Source organism: Ictidomys tridecemlineatus, chromosome 8 (assembly GCF_052094955.1).
Source record: "Ictidomys tridecemlineatus isolate mIctTri1 chromosome 8, mIctTri1.hap1, whole genome shotgun sequence".
NCBI classification, from domain to species: Eukaryota; Metazoa; Chordata; class Mammalia; order Rodentia; family Sciuridae; genus Ictidomys; species Ictidomys tridecemlineatus.
This window is the reverse complement of record NC_135484.1, coordinates 133,917,723-133,941,781: the sequence shown is the minus strand read 5'-3', so window position 1 is coordinate 133,941,781 and position 24,059 is coordinate 133,917,723. Positions and strand designations below refer to the sequence as shown.

Below are 24,059 nucleotides of genomic sequence, written 5' to 3'. Positions count from 1 at the left end.
AGAATATGCTCAAATTCCAGAAACTACTAGGTTAAATTTCTTTACTAGAGAAGGAGCTATTAAAAATTGAGGTCTGGAGAGAAAATTTTAAAAAATAGTGTAACGCTAGCTCTAACTTAAGCATTTATACAATACAGTTTTCTGATAACTTCTGAAAATGAAGAACAAAAAAGAAATAATAATAAAATATGGTCAGTTCCAAAAGGATAGATATAAAAGCCTCCATCATACACTTTTGTGTCTTGCTTGATGAAAATCCTATACCTTTTGTGGTAAGATCTTGTTTTTTACTTCAGCAACTACCCACAACAGAAGCATGTTAAGCATCTACACCATGCCAGGCCCTCTGCCAAGGCCAGCCACACTGAGGTAGAAAGGCTATAAACTCTGCCTTCATGTCCACAGCAGAATGGGTAATGTCAAAAGTGACAGAAGGAATTACCTAATGTAGTTCCAGGAATTTAAGCATTACCAAAAGAGGGACAAGTTGGTCAAGAATTCACCACATGAATCAGACAGCAAGAAAACAAACAAAAACTATAAGCAGTCTTTGATGGGAGAAGATCCATGACTTGGTTGGAGAAGGAAGAGTGGTTTGGCAGTTTGAATAAACAGTAGAAGTAGGGGTCTAGGGAGAGGCAAGGCAAGGGATGTGATGGTGACAGAGGAAATGGGCAGTGTCTAGGTTACAAAGGGCTGTGAGCATCCCGTGGAAGAGTGTGACCTTTACTCTGTAGGAAAAGCAGCAGGGTGATCTGCTCACATCTGTGGTGCCAGACCATTTTTCTTCTAACAGTTTTTTTCTTTTTATTTGTGAAATATTTCAAATAGGAACACATGGAATCTGTGGGTAGGCAGGAGATCTGTGTGTTGGACAGAACTGGAAAGTGCAGTGCCTTCAAGAAGGCTGTTAGTCTACTGTGGATTAATTAATTAATTCTTAGGACTTTCTTTGTGCCAAGTACTGTTCTGAGTGATCTCTGGTGAGGAGTCTGTCTGTTCATAGGGAAACATGGATGGTAATACCAAGTTTAGATGCCAGCGGGCATGCAGGTGTTATGTTCTTTAGGAGGCAATCAATTATATGGACCATGAGGTCAAGAGTGCTGGGTGGATGTAGAAGGAGCATGTGTGACAGAATCTCATTCAGAAGGCGACAGTTGAACACAAAGTCTACAAAATCGGAAGGTTTTGACAGGGTACATTTCCAGGGGGGAACTATTTCAGGCAGCATGAACTGAGTGGCAAAGCCCCCTGGCCACAAAGTGCCTGGCATACTGTGGGGCAACATGGAAACCAGTGTAGATGGATGATGAAGGGACTGGGTCTGGGAGGATGGCAGTGGGAATGAGGAGACATGAGGCCAAAGAAAGGGAGTGAGGTGGTGATGATTCTTCTTTCTTCAGGTGAGGTGGACCAGCAATCTGGTAGAAAGCAAAGGCAGGAGTGGTGGTAGGTCAGTTGGATGAGAATTTAGACAAGTTGAGGTTGACGGGCTTGCGGGGCAGCTTGATAAGGGCTAGACTATGTTCCTGGTGAGTATGGTAGTCTTGGGGAATACTCAGAACTTAGGTGTGGGTTCAGTCATCTGAGTGGCTGTAAGGAGAAGAGTTTTCAAGTGTACACTCAACTGCACCAGTTTCCTAGGGCTGCCATGACAGAGTGTCATGCACTGAGTGGCTCAAACAAAATAAATTTAGTATCTGAAATCAAGGCATCAGCAGGGCCACACTCCCTGGGAATCTATAGAGGAGTCTTGCCCGAGCTTCTGGGGCCCAGCCAGCAGTCTTCAGTGCCCCTTGCCCTACAGCTGTGTAACTCCAATCTCTGTAACTCTTTTATCACCATGTGATGTTCTTCCACTGTCTGTCTCTCTCCCTTCTGATAAGGGCACTGCTATGACTTAGACTTAATTCCATCTGCAAATATCCTAATTACAAATATGATCATGCTCTTTGGTACTAGGGATTTGGACTTTGGTATATCTTTCTGGGGAAATTGTTCAGCCCTGAAAATTAGGCAATGAAAAAGAACTGGAAGATAATGAAGTGTTAATGAAGAGAGTGGGGTGTGTGTGTTTCTTAGTTTTGAGATGGGGGTTCTCACCATTTTGGCCAGGTTGGTCTTGAACTTACGGGCTTAAATAACACCCACACCTTTAACCTCCTGAGTAGCTGGAATTACAGACGTGTACCACAATGCCTTTCTGAGAGTGGAGAAAGAACAATCAGAGAGATCAGGAAAGAATTTGGCCAGAATAAAGTCATAGAAGTCATGGGAAGAGTGAGGTTGATACCCAGGGAAATCCAAGGTTTTACAGTTAGGACATCATTGGCAACCTTCCAAAGAATTGATTGCAGGAGACCAGCAATTTGGTGGTAAAGAAGGGAAATTGAAATCTAGATTGTTCTTCTCTAAGGTCTTTGATAATGCTAGAGTGTGATGAATAGGCTAGTTGGAGGGAAATGTGCCTTATGCACATTTAATTTATGAGACCAGAGAAAGAGGGTTAAGTTAGGAGGACAAGAAGAGGCTAGAACGAGATATAGGGAAAAATTAGACCTGCTAAGGAATAGTGACATCTCTCAGTTAAAGCAGCAGAAAATACTGGAAGACTGGTAGAGTTTTATATGTAGAGGAAATGGATCTTGTGTCCTCTGTTTTGTGAGTGAGATAGAAGGATAATCTGCTAGAGAATAAGAGGAAAGGATAGGAGCAGTGAGCAGAGTAGGGGACCCAAGAGAGAGCTAGTTAACAAAGGGAACAAGGACTAGGAATGTGACTTAGTCACTTGCTTAGCTTACCCAGAGCTCTATGTTCCATCCCAACTACTGCATCATCATCATCATCATCATCATCATCATCATCATCATCATCAATAATATTTTTTAAAAAGAAGTGAATAAATATCACATTGACTGCTTTACTACTGTTACTATACTTAAGTTTAACAATGCCCACTTAGGCTCATTCCTGGTCCGCCTAGGAGTTAGAGTAGAGGAAAAAACAAAATCAACTGGTGAGGGGCTGAGATTTATCAGGGTTATGATCCAGTGGTAGTTAATAACTAAGAATATATGTTAATGACTAGAGCAGCAGAGAACCAGCCAAATTACCAGAGGGGAGTAAAGACAGCATCTGAGCAAAAGTTCAATCAGTGGAGGATTTTCTTCACTCCAGCATTTGGCTTACAGAGGTCACATTGGAAAGTCAACTAGGGCCAGGAGTTAGCAGCATAGTTCCTTAAGTACTGAAGTGGGAAAAATATTTATAGTTACCTTATAGGGTAAATAATACAAATGTTCCCCTTTTATAGATTAAGCAACTGAGGCAGAGGAAGGCTCAGGAACATACCCAAAATGGCACTATTGCTCAGAAGGAGTTCTGGGTCTGGCCCCATATTGCATCTGATACTCCTTAGACCAGGGAGGGCTGAGTGGGTTTGGACAGAGAGAGAGGGCAACAGGCCAGAATGTATGCCCCTAGGAAGTGACGGGGACCTCCTAATAGCATTGAAGAAGATGCAGTTAGAGAAGGATTAGAAGGGAGTAAGCCAGGCTTTGTTTCAGTTTGTGTGAGGAGAAGCAACCCCAACCTGGTAGTGTCCTGCCTTGTCACACTTTTGAAATAGTTTCTGTATATCCTAGTGTAAGAAAGTGGGGGAGATATTTCTCATGAGTCAAGAACATGTGTTGGAAGCTTGCTTTTCTTTTCTTTTTTTTTTAAGAGAGAATGTGTGTGTGTGTGTGTGTGTGTGTCTGTGTATGTGTGTATATGTGTGTGTGTGTGTGAGAGAGAGAGAGAGAGAGAGAGAGAGAATTTTTAACATCTTTATTTTATTTTTATGTGGTGCTGAGGATCCAACCCAGGGCCCTGCACATGCCAGGTGAGTGCGTTACTGCTTGAGCCATATCCCCAGCCCATGGCAGCTTGCTTTTCTTTGAGTTTGACAAGAGACCAGGAACAAGCCCCGCCTCTCTCCACATTTCCAGATAGCCAGTAAGACTGGCTTATGTGTGCACTGTCACCACCTCAGTTGGTACTAGAAGAGCCCTGGACCTCTTCTCAGGGAGCCTGCTCCCAACACTTAACAGGTGCTTGTGGACAGGTGGGGTGGAGTTAGATAAGGGAAGACTCTAACATAAGAGTGAGCAATTTAAAACTTACCTTGAAATCTATATAAAAATACCAGCAGCTTCTGGACAAAAAAAAAAAAAAAAAGTCTCAGCAACCATTTTTGAGTACAGTGCCAAGGGAGGAAACTGGGGTGGGGGACCTAAGAAATTTAGGAGGTGTTTATATAAATTAGCCCTAATGTGATGAGTTCTATAATGGCCATATTTAACAGGAAGATTCGCTCTTCCTAGCTAACTCTCACTTTGTATTTTTTGAGATAAAGTGTACATAAAAAAAGCTTTCTTTTTATTTTTTATTTATATCATATAAAAGAATCTTGAAGATATTTAAAAGTAGTTAAACCTTGACATAGGACAGGAGAAAAAGCTGTTTGCCCCATTTTAGAGCAGGAAAAACAGACATCTAGGTATGGATTTGAGAGAAACTCTCTGTTGTATGTGGCCTCAGCTCCAGTGCTGAGCCACTATGTTCAGTTCCCTTTTTCCTAATTTGTTTCTTATTTTAAATTTTACATTCATTTATCTGTTTAATGCTTTAAGTGTTACAGTGTGTCACATTAGTAATCACAGTACAAGTCAGTGGAGGATTACTGTTGTCAGAGGCAGGACAGTGAGCATAGTCATATGACTACACAGGTCCACTTCCTCTGCAGCTGTGTCTAGGCTGAACACCTTTTTCCCTACTGATAAAGAACCATAAATGCAGTGATTTTAAGCTTTGCCTCTCTGCTGTACTTTTAAAGCTCAAGTTCCATATTTTTGAACTAAAGAATCTCTTCTCTGTTGACCCTGCTGTATGTACCTTTGTTTTTGATCATGCACACCATCCAGATTCAGCCTTAAAGCCTTCCTTAACTTTTTCTAAAAGGCATTCTTTCTAAAGGACAGAATTTTAACATTTTGAGCTATAAGATATATTTTTACAAGTTAATTTATATGCACTAGAATAACATTAAAGGAAAAAGTTTGTAAATAAAGATAAAAATTTGAAGATAACTATTAAGAAAGACAGAATGGAAACACATAATGTATGTGACATTTTAATTCATATCTGGTCTGTAGTTTTGTTAAAAACAGAAAGGAGCTAAGCATGGTAGCACATGGCAGTAGTCCCAGGTACTCTGGAAACTGAGGCAAAAGAATCACAAGTTCAAGGACAGCTTCTGCAACTTACCTGAAACCCTGTTCTAAAATAAAATTTTGAAAAAGGGGTTAGAGATGTAAATCAGAGGTAGAATACCCCTGAGTTCAGTTCCCAGTACCACAAAAACAAAACAAATAAGGAAGGTAACAACTATAACTCTACATAGTAGTTTTTTAAAGTTTCTAATTTTGTCATCTTCTGTAGCATAAATATTGAGAAAACAGTTAGCTTCCAATACACTAAAATGTTTGAGATGGTATTTTGCACTTATTTTCCTAAATAGGGATGCTTGTTCTGTTTTCCTGGGTTATCTTAAGCACCTCTATATCTGTTTTAATCATCAGAACTTGGGATACCTGTGGATATTTTTTTTTCATAGCATTCTGTGATGCTTCCACAGATTTTTTTCTTAGTTCCTTTTAGTCATTCCTTTTTAAACTTACTTTTGTGGTACTTTTTCTGTCACAAACAACTTTTTTCCTTTTTTCATTCAGTAAATTTGTATTGTGTATTTAACTTGCTGCCCTGGTTGAGGAGGCTGTGGGGGTTCTTTGAGGCCTGGGCGTGGCCTGTTGTGAATGTGAGGACAGGTGGCAGCAGCAGGGCACACTCACCATTGATGGGCATGAGTACTCAAGGAGTCACTACTTCTGTTTATCCTTTATTGTGGCTCAGCACACACCATGGAGCATATGTGGTATGGGAGAAGACACTAGTAAATCTTTCTGAAGGCCCCCAAGAGTTAGTTACTGATGTTTATAGTCATATTTTTGGTATCATAAGCCTCATTGGAGTTTGTTATTTCTTCCCTGTTTAAATGGTAGGAGAACATTTCAGAAATGTAAAAATTAAAGATGCCTATAATGTGATCTTCAGATACCTAGAAAATCAACTCACTTCCTCACCAAGGATCTTCCTCTGAAATAAATGTCTCAGATTGTGAGGGAGTTGAACTAGCAGCCATGAATATCATATCTACAAGGATATGAACCCTGAGATGGCCAGCTACCTTTACCTATGCCACCTAGCACAGTCACCTTTGCTCTTCACCTTACAAACTAACACCCTCAACAGCTATCACCCTACCCTCTCTCTCCTGTTTGTTGTGGAAGGCCCAGGGGAGAAGAGAGATGCCCAGAGTGTTCTAAGCACTCCAAGCATGTACTTTTTCAAAGGCTAGACAAAGTCTCTTGAACCCTAATGTTTTCAGATGGAATTTTCTTTCTCCTTAATTTAAATGTACAGTGTCATTCTCAATGAAAGTGTTAATGTGTAAGCTTTATTCTTTAGGACTCTCTGGATTCTTTTCTTACCCCCAAAGCAAACCCTTGATCTCTCTCTTTTCCCCCTCTGGCCTTGATCACATGTCAACCTGGCCATACTGATGTAGAAATTTGCACATGCCACTTCCTCTTCCATCTCATCCTCTTTACCCACTCTCTGGCTCTTATGTATTTCTGTGAATAATAATTCTTCTCTTCCTCCCTCTCCTCTTTCCCCTCTTCTGCCTTCTCTCCATCTTCTTCATCATCTTCTTCACCTTCTTTACTGGGGATTGAACCCAAGGGCAAGTTATCATTAAGCGTCATCCTTAACCTTTTTTATTGTGAGATAGGGCCTCACTTAGTTGCTGAGGTTGTCTTTAAATTTACGTTTCTTCTGTCTCTGCCTCCTGAGTTGCTGGGACTACAGGTGTGTACCACTGTACCTGAATCCCTTTTGACCTTAGAAATCTTTCATAGCCTAGGAGGGCCACCCTATCTGTCCTTCTTGCCCACTACTCCCAGCATCATGGTGTACAAGAGCAGCTTGCATAGGTCTGCTTGGGAATTTCCCTAAGTTATTTTTTGTGCCTGTATGTGCTCCTCACCTGTATTATTTTTCATTTTCAAGATATTTATCTATATCCCATTCCTCCTTCAAGGCTAAGTCACATTTAAACTATCTTAAACTGTATTTCTCATTTAAAATACTGATTTACAGACTGGGGTTGTGACTCAGTGGTAGAGTGCTTGCCTTGCACATGTGAGACACTGGCTTCAAACCTCAATACCACATAAAAAAATAAATAAACAAAATAAAGATATTGTGTTCAAGTATAACTAAAAAAAATACTGATTTACTCTATTTTGTTTTTAAACATTAACAACCTTTAATCAGTAAAGTCACTAAGCTAGGATTGTGTATTATAGCACTCAGTAATTCTTAGTTGGACATGTCATTATTGCATATGGCACATGTGTTCTGAAACTTCCCATGAAGGGGCGTTTTCCAAAAAAAGAGTGTGCATTTGGGGGTTGTTGAACAAGGAACCCAAACTGGAGCATGCTCTGGGTCCTGGGTTTAGAGTCCCCTGAGGGGGAGTGCTGGGAGCACTTTTCTCCCAAAGAAAGGAGATGAGGGTAAGACTGAGCTGGAAAAGGAAGGGGAGGCAGTAAGGATGTATTATTGCAGTATCTTCTTTTAAATTATAGTTGTGTGTTTATGTATCTTCATTCTGAATTAAACAGACCTATATGAAAGCTAAGCCACTATTTACAGTATTGTATCTATGAGAAATTTTACTATGAATTATGAAAAAAAATTTAAAAATATATCATTACAAGCATCTTGATTCTGAATTCCAACCTCTCACTTTAGAAAAAAGTTAGGCATCATTTTGGAAATAAATTGTATAGAAAAGTTGGACCACCAGTTATAGGTTACAGGTTATGGTTATAGGAAATATTAATGTAAAGGATGCATATGGGGGGATACTGCTGGTGGTTTGTTTGTTTCCCTTATTTTATTAATTTTCCCCTAGTGTTAATTCCAGCTTCACTATTTAATAACTGTGACCATGGATAAGCTCCTTAATTGCTCTGAGCTTCTATTTTCCAGATGTAAAATACATATAATAGTAGTCCCTGACTCACAGGCTTGTCATGGTATTTAAATGGCAGAGTGCTTGTAAAGCACTTGGCCCAGTGCCTGGCACATGGCGCATTTTAAACACTTACAATGACTATGACCTCTACAACTACACTTCTTTTGTGCCTACTGCATTTTTATTACTGTGTTTAATTCTTTCATGCAATTTGTTTTAAAGTGTAACCCAATGTTCCCCACTTTATTCCTTGCTTCATTTAATTCCATACTACTTATGGCTATTGAATTTACTCTGTATTCTGTTTTTTTTTTTAATTAATTGTCCATTTTCTTCTTCCTATTAAAATGGAAGCTTCATAGGGCAGGGATTTCTCCTTGGTGCCTTCACTGCTTTATCTTGGTGCCTAGGACAATGTCAGGGCCTTGGATTGCTCTGTACATGTTTATTCAGTAAACAAAAAAAAAATACATATTAGGTTCGATGGTGCACACCTGTGATTCCAGCAGCTTGGAAGGCTGAAGCAGGTAGGAGTATCCCAAGTTCAAAACCAGCCTCAGCAATTTATCGAGGTCCTAGGTAACTTAGTGAGAGCCTGTCTCAAAATAAAAAATAAAAAAGGATGGAGATGTGGCTCAGTGGTTAAGCACACTTGCATTCATTCCCTTGTACCAAAAAAAGAGTTAAGACTGTAAAGGGGTGATTTTACAAATATTTTCACTCAGTTTATCTGGAGCAGTAAGTAAAATAAAATGAGAGAACATTCCATACCAATCAAAGAGAAACTGCAGCTTTAAGTTTTCAGTATATTTGTGTGTGTGTGTGTGTGTACATATAATAACGAAAATGTATGTGCATATATATAAAGATTATATATTTTTTGTATTATATATAAAATATACATATGTATATATATATGTGTGTGTGTGTGTGTGTGTGTGTATATATATATATATATATATATATATATATACACAAAAAAAAGAGTGAGAAAAAGTTTGAAAAATTCCTTTCCTACTCTTAGCCTTTGTCTTTGAGTTTCCATCAACACCAATAAAGAAAAATGAATGGGCTCTCTCTTAACATCTTCATACTAATATTCTCTGGGCACTTCTCACGTGCTTTCTCTGTCTCTCAACTTTTGAGCAGTAGTGCAACTTTTAGCATAGCTTGGCCTGGTGTGGTAAGCCAACACAGGAGATGCTGCATCTCTCACCATGGAAAGTGCAACATAGCCATAAACAGTAAAACCTTTTCTGCATTATCTTCTGGTTTGTTGTGCTTTTGCAGTACAAAATAAAGAGAATGATGCTTAAAACATCTACTTTGAAACTGGAGAATATCAAGCTAAGTGAAATAAGCCAATCCTCCCAAACCAAAGGTTGAAAGAGATAAGCAAAACTAATGGCAGGGTTAACGTTTTCTCTAATATGCAGATGCTAATTCATAATAAGGCAGGGGCACCAGAGAAGAATAGAGTTATCTTATATGAGGTAGAGGGGAGGGAAGGGGAGGGGACATGGGGATAGGAAGGATAGTAGAAAAAAGAGATATTATTATTTTATGTGTGTGTGTGTGTGTGTGTGTGTATGAATGAATGTATGACCAATGTGATTCCACAACGTGTGCAATCAAAACAATGAGAAATTATGCCCCATCTATGTATGAAATGTCAAAGTGCATAATGCTTTCTACTGTTATGTATAACTAATTAAAACAAATAAAAAATCCCCTTTGAAAAATACTTCTGCATTGCTTATTCACTGTCTCCTTACTTTGCCCTTCATTCAGCCCCCTTACTCTCAAACTGGCATAGCTTGAAATTAAAAAACCTTTCAATACTGAGTTAGAGATTATCCTGAAAGATCCCAAACTATTAAATTAATAGCAATGAATGGAGAGATAAGCAAAACTAATGGCAAAGTTTAAGTTTTGTGACAGAGGTTTAGAGTCATCATGATTCTGAAGTCTCAGAAGATCATTCTGGCTTCCCACATTTTATTTTTACACTTATAGTGTTCATTTATGTAACAACTACCTTCATGTAGAAGTTTGCAGATAAGCTATTAATACAAGTTTGTGACTATGAAGCACCCTATTCATAGGAGCTTCAGGCATCTTTCTTAGCTATTTAACTCTTAATATATGTTTTATGCTCTCATCAAACAAGTGAAAGTCTAAATTTCTCAGGGAAAGTAAGTTTAGTATCCTCATGAGTTGTCTGTGTTGCTACACAGTGTCAATGGTGGGGTTATGCTTTATGCATATTATACCGGTCCAAACTGCAGTGGTGCCTTAATCTGGAAAGAACTATGAGTATTTGTTTTTAGATAGAGAAAGCAGTTAACAACCTCTCATTTGACATAAGTAGATTCCCAGGGAAGGTCATTTTCTCAATCACAGGCAACATCATTTATAGATTACCTGTGATTCAAGACCTTGTCGTATTGTAATAAATCTTAAAGGAAAGCAATGTTCTTTTAAATAAAAGTAATGTTGAAACTTGAAATTATAGGCCCTCGCTAGGACCATTTTTCAAACTGTCATAAACATGCCACTGTATGAAGCTGAACTTTGTGCATCATGAAGTCATAGAGGAACAAAGTTGTTCCACTTATAATGTGGAAAGGTGCCATATCCCCAAATCCACCCATGCCCAGGTGCAAATTCTGACTTGCCCATCTTCCTCCAAGGTAGATTTCAAGACAAGTGAACTTCTACCTGCCTTCAGTTTTGGAAGACCCCAGTTTTCATAGTCACTTCTTTCTTCCCTGCCCCATACCCTCTTCACTGAACTTGTGTGTTTCTCAGCTGCATTCCTAGAGCTGTATTAGGTGGCTGGAGTTGAAGGGGACACCTGTTGTCACAAAATGCACTCATTCTTTTGGCATCTGTTCCTGCTGTGAGCCTTCCAATTGTCTTTTACAAAGACTAGTGCTTTTCTTCACCCTTGTAGTTGGGATTTTGCTGACAGGACATCCTATTACCAGAATTATATTTAATTCTTTTTCAAATCTGTTCTTCTTTCATTTTGGCCTTTTTTTTAATGGAATGTTGCTTATCTTTAATATAAAGTTGGTGAACATATTCTAACACTGTTCTGAATCATTTTCAAAATACAACCTCTTAAGCATGAAACACAATTATTTAATAACACAAATTCTACGGTATTTTTTTTTCTGTCAGAAACACTGCTTCTGTGGACTCATATTATACAGAGCTAACCTAGCTTGTAGTTCCTATTCTTTTTTTTTTTATTATTATTGGTTGTTCAAAACATTACAAAGCTCATGACATATCATCTTCCATACATTTGATTCAAGTGGGTTATGAACTCCCATTTTTACCCCAAATACAAGTTGCAGAATCACATCGGTTACACATCCACATTTTTACATAATACCATATTAAAGAATGTTGTATTCTGCTACCTTTCCTATCCCCTACTATCCCCCCTCCCCTTCCCTCTCATCTTCCCTCTCTACCCCATCTGCTGTTGTTTAATTCTCTCCCTTGTTTTTTTCCCCTTTCCCCTCACAAACTCTTATATGTAATTTTGTGTAACAATGAAGGTCTCCTTCCATTTCCATACAGTTTCCCTTCTCTCTACCTTTCTCCCACCCCACTCGTCTCTGTTTAATGTTAATCTTTTCCTCATGTTCTTCTTCCCTGTTCTGATCTTAGTTGCTCTCTTTATATCAAAGAAAACATTTGGCATTTGTTTTTTAAGGATTGGCTAGCTTCACTTAGCATAATCTGCTCTAATGCCATCCATTTCCCTGCAAAATCCATGATTTTGTCATTTTTTAGTGCTGCGTAATACTCCGTTGTGTATAAATGCCACAGTTTTTTAATCCATTCATCTATTGAAGGGCATCTAGGTTAATTCCAAAGTCTAGCTATTGTGAATTGTGCTGCTATGATCATTGATGTGGCAGTATCCCTATAGTATGCTCTTTTAAGGTCCTCAGGGAATAGACCGAGAAGGGCGATAGCTGGGTCAAATGGTGGTTCCATTCCCAGCTTTCCTAGGAATCTCCATACTGCTTACCATATTGGCCGCACCAATTTGCAGTCCCACCAGCAATGTACAAGTGTACCCTTTTCCCCACATCCTCGCCAGCACTTATTATTGCTTGACTTCATACTGGCTGCCAAACGTACTGGAGTGAGATGGTATCTTAGGGTGGTTTTGATTTGCATTTCTCTGACTGCTAGAGATGGTGAGCATTTTTTCATATACTTATTGATTGATTGTATGTCCTCCTCTGAGAAGTGTCTGTTAAGGTTCTTGGCCCATTTGTTGATAGGGTTGTTTGTTATCTTATTGTTTAATTTTTTGAGTTCTTTGTATACTCTGGATATTAGGGCTCTATCTGAAGTGTGAGGAGTAAAAATTTGTTCTCAGGATGTAGGTTCCCTATTAACCTCTCTTATTGTTTCTCTTGCTGAGAAAAAAACTTTTTAGTTTAAGTGAGTCCCATTTGTTTATTCTTGTATATAACTCTTGTGCTATGAGTGTCCTATTAAGGAATTTGGAACCCGACCCCACAATATGTAGATCGGAGCCAACTTTTTCTTCTATCAGGTGCAGAGTCTCTGATTTGATATCTAGCTCCTTGATCCATTTTGAATTAATTTTTGTGCATGGCGAGAGAAAGGGGTTCAGCTTCATTTTGTTGCATATGGATTTCCAGTTTTCCCAGCACCATTTATTGAAGATGCTATCCTTTCTCCATTGCATGCTTTTAGTGCCTTTATCAAATATAAGAAAGTTGTAATTTTGTGGATTTGTCTCTGTGTCCTCTATTCTGTACCATTGGTCCACCTGCCTGTTTTGGTACCAGTACCATGCTGTTTTTGTTACTATTGCTCTGTAGTACAGTTTGAAATCTGGTATCGCTATACCACCTGATTCTCACTTCCTGCTTAGAATTGCTTTTGCTATTCTGGGTCTTTTGTTTTTCCATATGAATTTCATGATAGCTTTATCTATTTCTACAAGAAATGCCATTGGGATTTTGATTGGCATTGCGTTGAACCTGTAGAGAACTTTGGGTAATATCGCCATTTTGATGATGTTGATTCTGCCTATCCATGAACAGGGTACATTTTTCCATCTTCTAAGGTCTTCTTCTATCTCTCTCTTTAGGGTTCTGTAGTTTTCATTGTATAAATCTTTCACCTCTTTTGTTAGGTTGATTCCCAAGTATTTTATTTTTTTTTTGAGGATATTGTGAATGGGGTGGTTTTCCTCATTTCCATTTTGGAAGTTTTGTTGCTGATATACAGGAATGCCTTTGATTTATGCATGTTGATTTTATATGCTGCCACTTTGCTGAATTCATTTATTAGTTCTAGTAGTTTCTTTGTAGACCCTTTTGGGTCTTCTAGGTATAGGATCATATCGTCTGCAAATAGTGATATTTTAAGTTCTTCTTTTCCTATTTTTATGCCTTTAATTTCTTTTGTCTGTCTAATTGCTCTGGCTAGTATTTCAAGGACTAAATTAAATAGAAGTGGTGAGAGAGGGCATCCCTGTCGTGTTCCAGATTTTAGCGGGAATGCCTTCAGTTTTTCTCCATTTAGAATGATGCTAGCCTGAGACTTAGCATATATAGCTTTTACAATGTTGAGGTAAGTTCCTGTTATCCCCAGTTTTTCTAGTGTTTTGAACATAAAAGGATGCTGTACTTTGTCAAATGCTTTTTCTGCATCTATGGAGACTTTCATATGGTTCTTATCTTTAAGTCTATTCATGTGGTGAATAATATTTATTGATTTCCGTATATTGAACCAACCTTGCATCCCAGGGATGAATCCTGCTTGATCACGGTGCACAATTTTTTTTTCTTTTTCAAAGAACCAACTTTTAGTTTTATCAATTTTTTCAATGGTTTTTTTTTTGTTTCAATTTCGTTGATTTCCGCTCTGATTTTAATTATTTCTTGTCTTCTGCTATATTTGCTGTTGTTTTTCTCTTCCTTTTCTAGGGTTTTGAGATGTAGTGTGAGTTCGTTTATTTGTTGGTTTTTTTCTTTTTTTGAGGAATGAACTCCAGGAAATGAATTTCCCTCTTAAAACTGCTTTCATTGTGTCCCATAGATTCCGGTATGTTGTGTCTGAATTGTCGTTTTATCTCTAAAATTTTTTTGATTTCCTCCTTTATGTCTTCTGTAACCCATTGATCATTCAGTAATATATTGTTTATTTTCCATGTGATGCAGGATTTTTCCTTCCTTCTTTTATCATTGATTTCCAGTTTCATTCCATTATGATCAGATATGGTGCATGGTATTATCTCCTCACAACTTTAAATTTACTAAGAGTTGCCCTATGGCATAATATATGATCTATCTTTGAGTAAGATCCATGTGCTGCTGAGAAGAACGTGTATCCACTTGATGATGGTTGATATATTCTATATATGTCTGTTTCAAGCTGTCAGAAGCAGCTTCATCTTTTCCTCTTCCTTTCATGTTTTAGGATGGTCTGCCTTAGCCCTTAGTTTGAAGCAGCAAGCCTGGCTGAAAACATCCTTTACCCACCTCTGCCAACTCCAGCCTGAAATGCCAACAGGCTTGCAGCTTGAGGTCTGCTTTCTAAGTTTTCTGATTCAGTATCTTCTGTTGTTTTGCCTAGGCCTACACAACCATATCTTTTTAGTTTTCTCTTTGGGGAATTACATAGTTGCTGTGCTTCGAGTGGCAGTGATGGGGGTTGTGGACTTAAAATATGACAACATAGTTACCATGTTGACTTCAGTTATATAAAATGAGGTGTTTGAACTCCTCTGAAAGCTCTGGAGAGCCATGACACTTTAAAAAGACTTGGAACTGACTGGACTGTACATTTTAGAAACTTAATTTTGGTAGCACAGAGGATAGATTGTAGAAAAAGCCAGGTTAACATTAGAGTCCCTAGGAGTAACACAGTGCTGTGTACTGAGCAGGGTATTTGTTGATGCCTGGAAGTCTCCTCACCTTCAGTGCTGGTGATTATGCTTCTCATTATATCACTCTCTGGTTGTTTTGAATATTGAATTTTAGTTTTTCTTACCTCTCCTGATCCTCAAATTAGTTTTTACTATGTACTTGCATGTAGAAAAATTAGGCCTGGAAAGAACTTTCATATTTAGGAGGAACTTGACACTTAGTGAGGGTCATTCTTTTGCCTGTTGGCTAATGGAGAGATAAAAGGTCAGAACCTTAGAATTTTAGTTAAAATTGGCATAAATAACTTCCTGTGTCCGTTTTTTCTTGTTTCTCATTCATCAGTTACATATAATCCAAACATCTTTTTCCTATCTGATGGAATTACTGTCACAGAAAATTACTATTTTTTTTTTTGCCTTAAGGTTCTAATTTTTGGTGGGTTTTTGTTTGGTTTAGTTTTCTTTCTTTTTAATTGATTTTTTAAACAACTAAATGACAGCAGAATGCATTACAATTTTTAGTACACATATACAGCACATTTTTTTATATCTCTGGTGTATATAAAGTATGTTGACACCAATTCATGTCTTTATACATGTACTTTGGATAATGATGTCTATCACATTCCACCATCCTTGCTATTTAAACTTGGATAGTGATTATTTTCTCCTTTTACTTTTCAATTAATTTTTTTTCCTCATTTTCTCCGTTTGCCTACAGTGTTGTGGGTACATGTGTCTTTCACTTTCAACCTCTGGTCCTCAGGTGCTTGGCTCATATCAACTTACAGAATCTAAAGAAGTAGATACTGATCTATATTGCAGCAGTGTAACTACAAGAAATGTGCAAAAGAAAGTAAGATATATAAACTGTTCCATGTGACCTGTGTTTTCCTATAAGATTTAAATATTTTAATCATTCAGCAATTTCAGTGTAAAAACGAATTTGAAAACACAATTTATTTTTTCCATGTTGCAATTGTGTGATCAATAGCTTTTCATATACTTTTTATTGTTATAGATCTTTAAAATCAATGTTGAATGTTACTAAATGTTGATACTAAAAGCATTAATAGTCATTTACTATACCAATATTATTTTTCTCTTTGAGAATAATGTATTTTGTAAATTTTGTATTTTCATTGGGTTTGCTACATTACTGCTGTGGAAATGATTCCTCATAAGAATTTAGAAAAAGAAATCTAGAGAGGAAGGAGCAATTTTGAAATCACTGTTTTCCCTGAGGATATCAAAATATTCTTCTCCTATTTATTCATTTCCTCAAGAAATATTGCTGAATGCCAACCATGTGCTAGGCACTGGGTGAGACATGTACATGCAGATGAACAAGTTAGGAGCTAATACCCTGTAGCCTCTAAAGTTTATGGTTTCTTTTATACATAATTTGTTTCTACATAGACTGATTTCTACCCAGTGGTGCAGATTAAGTAAATTGTTCACTCAGTTGTATCACTCAGTTGATGACGAATCTCTAACTTAGTATTTAATCAGACTTAAAGGAAGTGTTTGCTTTTGGTCAAATCTTCTGCATTCTAAAGAACTGGTCTATGTTCTTTCTCTTCATATTCTCTGATTTGTGAAATCTAACCCTCTCTCCATATGATAGCTGTTTTGTTTCCTTGAACTTTTTTCTTGCATCCTAGATATAAACATATTTTATTCTTCAAGTTCCAGTTGACTTTCTTAAAGTGCTGTCTCCAGGATCCTATGGTTTCCCAGAGGTAAGAGCCTCTGGCTTCTGCAATGGGACACTGCCTTGTACTCTTTTTGCTCTGTTCTTCTTGGCAAGACTCTACATTTTCTTGGCTTTCATCATCAAACCAAAGTCTTTAGGAAACCCTGAGGATATTTAGAATTTTGAGGATATGGGTCCAGTGAATTTTTTTCCTTGCTCTCTTGTTTTATATTTTTTTAGTATTGTTTCTTTTTAAGTTTAATTTTTTTATATGACAACAGGATGCATTATAATTTATATTACACACATAGGGCACAATTTTTCATATCTCTGGTTGTATACAAAGTAAGGAGTCACAACCTTTGTGTCTTCATACAGGTACTTAAGGTAATGATGACCATCCTATTCCACTGTCTTTCCTATCCCTATGCCCCCTCCCTCCCCTTTGCCCCTTTGCCCTAGCTAGAGTTCACTTAACCCACCCCAACTCACAGCATATTATGGATCAGAATCCTTAAATCAGGGAAATCATTAGGCATTTGATATTTTGGGTTGGCTAATTTTACTCAGCGTTATATTTTCCAGCTTCATCCATTTACCTGCAAATGCCATGATTTTATTCTCTTTTAATGCTGAATAATATTCCATTGTGTATATATTACCACATTTTCTTTATCCATTCATCTACTGAAGGGCATCTTGGTTCCACAGTTTAGCTATTGTGTGTGAATTGTGCTGCTATAAACATTAATGTGGCGTGTCTCTATAGTATGTTGTTTTTAAGTCCTTTAGGTATAAACCAAGGAGTGGGATAGCTGGATCAAATGGTGGTTCCATTCCCAGTTTTCCAAGGATTCTCCATACCGCTTTCCATATTGGCTGTACCAATTTGCAATCCCCCAGCATTGTATGAGTGTGCCTTTTCCCTCACATCTTCGCCAACACTTATTGTTGTTTGTATTCATAGTAGCTGCCATTCTCACTGGAGTGAAATGGAATCTTAGAGTAGTTTTGATTTGCATTTTTCTAATTCCTAGAACTGTTGAACATTTTTAAAATATATTTGTTGATTGGTTGTATATTCTGAGAAGTGTCTGTTCAGTTCCTTGGCCCATTTGTTGATTGGGTTATTTGTTTTTTTGTTGTTAAGTTTTCTGAGTTCTTTATATATTCTAGAGATTAGTGCTGTATCTGACATGCTTATGGTAAGAATTTGTTCCCAATTGTATGCTCTCTATTTGTCTCACTGATTGTTTCTTTTGCTAAGAAGAAGCTTTTTAGTTTGAATCCACCCCATTTATTGATTCTTGATTTTAATTCTAGCGCTAGAAGAGTCTTATTAAGGAAGTTGGGCCCTATTTTTTCTTCTAAGAGATGTAGTGTCTATTATGGAGATTTGGGCCTACATTTTCTTCTACTACATGCAGTGTCTCTGGTTTAATTCCTAGGTCCTAATCAATTTTGAGTTGAGTTTTGTGCATGGTAGGAGACAGAAGTTTAATTTCATTTTGTTACATGTGGATTTCCAATTTTTCCTGCACCATTTCTTAAAGAGGCTATCTTCACATTTTTGGCACCTTTGTCAACTAGAAGATAACTGCAATTATGTGGGTTAGTCTCTGTGTCCTCTATTCTGTACCATTGTTCTACAAGTGTATTTTTGTGTCAATACCATGCTGGTTTTGCTACTGTTGCTCTGTAGTATAGTTTAAAGTCTGGTATAGTGATGCCACCTGCTTCACTCTTCTTGCTAAGGATTGCTTTACCTATTCTATCTAGTCTCTTATTTTTCCAGATGAATTTCATGACTGCTTTTTCTATTTCTATGAGGAATGTCATTGGGATTGGAATTGCATTAAATCTCTATAGTGCTTTTGGTAGTATGGTCATTTTGACAATATTAATTCTACCTGTCCAAGAACAAGGTAGATCTTTTCATCTTCTAAGGTGTTCTTTAATTTCTTTCATTAGTTTACTAGTTCTAGAAGTTTTCTGGTGGAATTTTTCGGGTCTTATAGGAATAGAATCATATCATCATCGGCAAATAGTGCTAATTTGAGTTTTTCTTTACCTATCTGTATCCCTTTAATTTCTTTCATCTGTCTAATTGCATTGGCAAGTGTTTCAACAACTATGTTAAATAGAATTAGTTAGAGATGACATCCCTGTCTTGTTCCAGTTTTTAGAGGGAATGCTCTGAATTTTTCTCCATTTAGAATCATGTTGGCCTGGGGCTTAGCATTGATAGCTTTTATGATGTTGAGATACGTTCAGGCTATCCCTAATTTTTGTAGTGTTTTGAACATGAAGGGATGCTATATTTTGTTGACTGCTTTTTCTGCATCTATTGAGATGATCATATGGTTCTTATCTTTAAGTTTATTAATGTGATGAATTGCATTTATTGATTTCCGTATGTTGAACCAACCTTGCATCCTGGAGTGAAACCCACTTGATCATGGTGTGCAATCTTTTTGATATGCTTTTATTTGATTTGACAGAATTTTATTGAGAATTTTTGCATCTAAGTTCATTAGAGATATTTGTCTGAAGTTTTCTTTTTTTGATGTGTCTTTGCCTGGTTTTGGAATCAGGGTGATATTGGCCTCATAGAATGAGTTTGGAAATGCTCCCTCTTTTTCTATTTCCTGAAATAAATTGAAAAGTATTGGTATTAGTTCTTCTTTAAAGATCTTGTTGAACTTGGCTATGTATCCATCCGGTCCTGGGCTTTTCTTAGTTGGTAGGCTTCTGATGGCATTGTCGCTTAAAATTGATCTGTTTAGTCTGGGGTTGTGCCTCAGTGGCAGAGTGCTTGCCTCTTACATGTAGGTGCTGGGTTCAATCCTCAGACCACATAAAAGTAAATTAACAAAATAAATATATTGTATTTATATATAACTAAGGAAAATTTTAAAAAAGGAAATTGATCTGTTTAAATTGTATGTATCATCCTGATTTAATCTGGGTAAATCATATGACTCTAGAAATTTGTTGATGCCTTCGACACTTTCTATTTTATTGGAGTACAAGTTTTCAAAATAATTTCTAATTATCTTCTGTATGTCTGTAATGTCTGTTGTGATATTTCCTTTTTCATTACGTATGTTAGTAATTTGAGTTTTCTGTTTCCTTCTCTTTGTTAGCATGGGTAAGGGTCTGACAATTTTATTTATTTTTCAAAGAGCCAACATTTTGTTTTGTCAATTTTTTTCAGTTGTTTCTCTTGTTTCAATTTCATTGATTTTAGCTTTGATTTTAATTATATTCTGTCTTCTGCTTTTGGTGTAGATTTATTCTTCTTTTTCTAGAGCTTTTTGATGTAATGTTAAGTCGTTTATTTGTTGACTTTTTCTTCTTTTAAGAAATGAATTCCATTCAATGAACTTTCCTCTTAGAATTGCTTTCATAGTGTCCCAGAGATTTCAATATGTTGTGTCTATGTTCTCATTTACCTCTTCAAATTTTTTAATTTCCTCCTTGATGTCTTCTGTAACCTATTGTTTATTCAGTAGCATATTATTTAATCTCCAGGTATTGGAGTAGCTTTTATTTTTTATCATTGATTTCTAATTTCATTCCTTTATGATCTGATAGAATGCAGGGTAGTATCTCTACATTTTAATATTTGCTAAGATTTGCTTTGTGGCATAAGATATGATCGATTTTAGAAAAGAATCCATGTGTCTCTGAGAAGAAAGCGTATTCTCTCATTGAAGTATGAAATATTCTGTATATGTCAGTTAAGTCTAAGTTATTGATTGTATTATTGAGTTTTATAGTTTTGTTTGGAAGAACTATCCAGTCATGAAAGAGGTATGATAAAGTTACCCAAAATTATTGTGTTGTAGTCTATTTGACTCTTGAACTTGAGAAGAGTTTGTTTGATGAACGTAAATGATCAATTGTTTGGGGCATATGTATTTATAATTGTTATGTTTTGTTGGTGTATGGTTCCCTTGAGCAGTATGTAGTGTTCTTCTTTATCCCTTTTGATTAACTTTGGCCTGAAGTCTATTTATTTGATATGAAATGGAAACCTCTGCTTACCTCCACAGGTCCATGTGAGTGGTATGATTTTTCCCAACCTTTACCTTCAATCTGTAGATGGCTTTTCCTCTGAGATGAGTCTCTAGGAGGCACCATATTTTTATCTTGTTGGGTCTTTCTTTTGAGACATGATTTGTATTCCTAGCCTTTTTTTTTTTAAATTTTTGATATTTAACTTGACTTGGTTTCTCCTCTTATTTTCCTTTAGTGTAATACCTCCATCTGCTGATTTTTATCATTGTTTTTCTTTTCCTCTTTATGGAATGTTTTGCCAAGGTTGTTCTGTAGACAGGCTTTCTAGTTGTAAATTCTTTTATCTTTTGTTTCTCATGGAAGGTTTTTATTTTATCTTCAAATCTAAAGCTTAATTTTGCTGGATGTAAGGTTCTTAGTTAGCATCATTTTCTTTTCGAGCTTGGTATATATTATTCCATGGTCTCCTGGCTTTGAGGGTCTGGGTTGAGAAATCTGAGTTACTGATTGGTCTGCCCCTTTATGTGATCTGATTCCTCTCTCTTGCTGTTTTTAAGATTCTATCTTTATTCTGTATGCTAGGCATTTTCATTATAATGTGCTCTGGTGTAGATCTGTTGTAATTTTGTATATTTGGTGTCCTGTAAGCCTCTTGTATTTCGTTTTCCAATTCATTCTTTGTGCTTGGGAAATTTTCTGATATTATCTCATTGAAGAGATTGTGCATACCTTTGGTTTGAAACTCTGTGCCTCTCTCTATCTCAATAACTCTTAGATTTTGTCTTTTGATGTTGTCCCATAATTCTTGGATGTTCAGTTCATGGTTTCTTACTATCTTCATTGTGTGGTCAACTTTATTTTGCAGATTGTATACTATGTCTTCATTATCTGACATTCTTTCTTTCTGGTCTGTTGATTATGCTTTTTATTGAGTTTTTTATTTGGTTTATTATTTTCTTTATTTCAAGGATTTCTGACCTTTTTCAGAATCTCAATCTCTTTCTTGAAATAATCTTTTGCTACCTGTATTTGCTCTTATCTCTTTGTTGCAGTGATCAAATTTTGCCTATATTTGCTCATTTGAGGTCATTCTTTATTTTGCGGATTATTTTAATTATGAACATTCTGAACTCCTTCTCTGACATTTCAGCAACTTTGCTGTCCACATTGTAATATCCTGGTTTGTTTTGGGTATTTTCCTCCCTTGTTTTTCATGTTGTCTATGTGTCTTCCTTTCTTGCAGTGTGGGTCTGATATTATAGTTTCTTCCCTATATTCTTATAGTACCTGTACCTCACCTTGATGTTGGATTTGCAGACCCTGTTGGTGTGTCCTACAGTGTATGCTACTGCAACTAAAGGTGGTGATGGCAATAGCTGAGAAAACTTGAGATAATAGTGGAGGTGCCCAAGATAAATGCAGTGTCTTGCAGAGATGGGGCTGAAAGGGTGGGCCTCACACTCTCTTTGTGATGCCTGCTCTGAAATGCAGCTACTTCTAGGCCTGATCTGTTGTCAACAAGGTAGGGGCTACTGTGTGGAGGAAGGCTATGGCAATGTTGGCAGTGTCCCAAGATGGAAGTGGGTTAGTCTTGGGCTCTCAGGTTGGGGGTGGGGGACGTGGCGAACTGGAACCTACCCTGGGCCTGTGTCCTTTGGAAGTCAGTGTTGGCAGATCTGGGCTGGGCCTGAGCTCCCACTGTAGTCTGCTGGTAGGAAGAGGTGGTCCTGTGCTGGAGCTCTGGCAGGTGTCTGCCGGTGGGGGTGCTCTCTTTTTTTAATTCCAACCCATTCTCTTCAAATTCTCCAATTTGAAGTGTTCTGCCATTTTTCAAACACATTGTATCATACTATGAGACCTTGCAGTATATAATTTCTGATTTGACTTCACACATTTCTGGAAAAACAGTGGAACCTTTGGAAGTTTTCATTGTTTACTCCCTTTCCCACATTGTTTCCAAAACATGGAATAAAGACCATCTTTAAATTAGTCACTGACAGGATCTGTTTTTTATTTTGCCCTTCTAGCTTGCACATTTTTATTCCTGCTTTTAGTTTTCGTTGAGTTTCTACTTTTGGTGGGGTTGGGGACTGCTAAGGATGGTGTAGGAACCTGTTATTGATGATTAGGAGACAGGATTTTCTCCTATTTCAGAATGACTTTGATTTCTCCCTTCCCTTTTCTTTCTTTCTTTCTTTCTTTCTTTCTTTCTTTCTTTCTTTCTTTCTTTCTTTCTTTCTTTCTTTCTTTCTTTCTTTCTTTCTCTGTCTCTTTCTCTCTTTCTTTCTTTCTTTCTTTTATTTTTTAATTTTCTGATACTGAGGATGGAACTTGGGGGCACTCTGATTTATTTCTTAACTGTACATTGTTATGGTATTGTCAAGGCCTGTGATAATGTTGGTGATTATATCCACAGTTTCCCCCCTCACTCTCTCCTGCCCTTATGCTGTTTTAATCCCTAAAGATATTTGCAAAAATAGCATGCACACTTTGATTCCCACTGAGCCATTTGATTTTCTGCCATGGTGTTATCTCTATTCATTGATTCTTTTCCTAGCCGTAGACTTTCCTAGATTTTTTACTATGGACAAGACAGCCAGCAATGGCCTAGGGATTTGAGTTTACTCACAGTGTGACTGTGAACTAGCTTTTTATGGACCAAAGTCACATTAATAACCTGCTGATATTTTTGTCATAGTACATTAAGTTCTCCTGTATCACTTATGACTTCTTGAATGCCAGTCAGACTGGTGATTGGTTTAATTTCCAGTTCGTCTTAGATCTAGAATAGCTCTAAATTTACTGCTTTTCCTGCCTGTTTCTAAAGGGAGTTTGAAAGTTGGAACCTGCTTTTGTCTTCTGCTGCAAGTAGAGACAGAATTCTAGCTTTCTCTTTTGGGGGCTTCTGCATCCCTCCTATACCCACATTTCTCTCAATATTTGGTTGCTCTTTTATTGACCTTGAATTCCTGCCCTTGAATCCTACCTTGTTCTTTCTTGAATACAATTTTAATTTTATTCCATTTTGATGAATGTCTTTTTTGTTATTTTCTCTCATTTGCTTGCCAGTTTGTCCCACTGTTCTTGTTTCTTTTGAACTCCTAGTTTTTCTTTTCAGGACTTTGTGATGGTTTGGCTATGAGGCACCCACCTCTCTTCCCTACCAATGCTTCTGTGTTAATGCAGGAAGAATCATTCAGAGGTGAAATGATCACATTATGAGAGCTGTAATCTAATCAGTGGATTAATCCATTTGATGA

The 24,059-nt window shown here is 37.1% G+C and overlaps 1 protein-coding gene and 1 pseudogene across 3 annotated transcripts in view; one reads left to right on the top strand and one right to left on the bottom strand.

The window, feature by feature from the left end:
* Positions 1–22,639, bottom strand: part of LOC101958985 (chondroitin sulfate N-acetylgalactosaminyltransferase 2 pseudogene) — a 105,781-nt pseudogene extending 83,142 nt beyond the window's left edge.
* Gmds (GDP-mannose 4,6-dehydratase) overlaps positions 1–24,059 on the top strand; it is a 615,427-nt gene that overhangs the window by 245,818 nt on the left and 345,550 nt on the right. The gene's annotated exons all lie outside the window — the stretch shown is intronic.